Consider the following 764-nt stretch of genomic DNA (forward strand, 5'->3'; position numbering starts at 1 on the left):
GAACCTGATCACCTCTGCCTCCTCCCAGCTGCGCTAACGCTGCGAGCGAGGGAGGCCCCCGCGCCGAGGCGGTGGCTGGCAAAGGGGAGTGGAAAGGGAGGATGGATGGGGCCGAGGGGTGGGGTGGCGATGAGGGGGATGTAGGAGGGGGTGTCATTTTCTTTTTCTTTCTTTTTTTTTAAAAAAAAGTATTTCTCTCGCGAGAAACCGCTGCGCAGACGATACTTGAAGAGNGGGGGCTGGAGCTGCAGCCAGGGAGGCTTTTGCGTTTGCGCCGCGCCGAGGGCAGGGACAGGGACTGGGTGAGGGGCTGTCCCGGAACGTCCGCAGCTGGCGCCGGCCCTCCCCTGCCTGACAGCTTCCTGGCCCGGGGCTCCCGGTGCCGGGCTCCGCGTCAGATGCTCGGGGGGCGGTGGCAGCGCCGGNAAATGAACCCGGCGAGCTGGCCCCGGGGTTTCGAACCGCTCGGGACATGGGTACTTTGAGGCGCGCTTTTCAGGCGGCGTCCGGGAGGCCGAGAGGCGGCGGGGGCCTGGGCTCGTCGGCCAGCTGTGGACCAAACGGTCTTCGCTTACCCAAAGTAACTGCGCCACGCTCAGGCGGCGCGCGGGCTGGGCTCGGGAACGGGGACCGCAGGGCTTCAGCATCCCGATGCCCTCAACGTCTCCCCCGCCTCGGCGGCTTGTCTGTTGCAGCTGGCAGGGGCCGCCCGAAGCGGGAGCAGCGCCTGGAGAAGGCGGGAGGGGCCCAGCCCGGGGGACGGG

Source organism: Crocuta crocuta, unplaced genomic scaffold, assembly GCF_008692635.1.
Source record: "Crocuta crocuta isolate KB4526 unplaced genomic scaffold, BGI_CrCroc_1.0 scaffold102, whole genome shotgun sequence".
Taxonomy (NCBI): domain Eukaryota; kingdom Metazoa; phylum Chordata; class Mammalia; order Carnivora; family Hyaenidae; genus Crocuta; species Crocuta crocuta.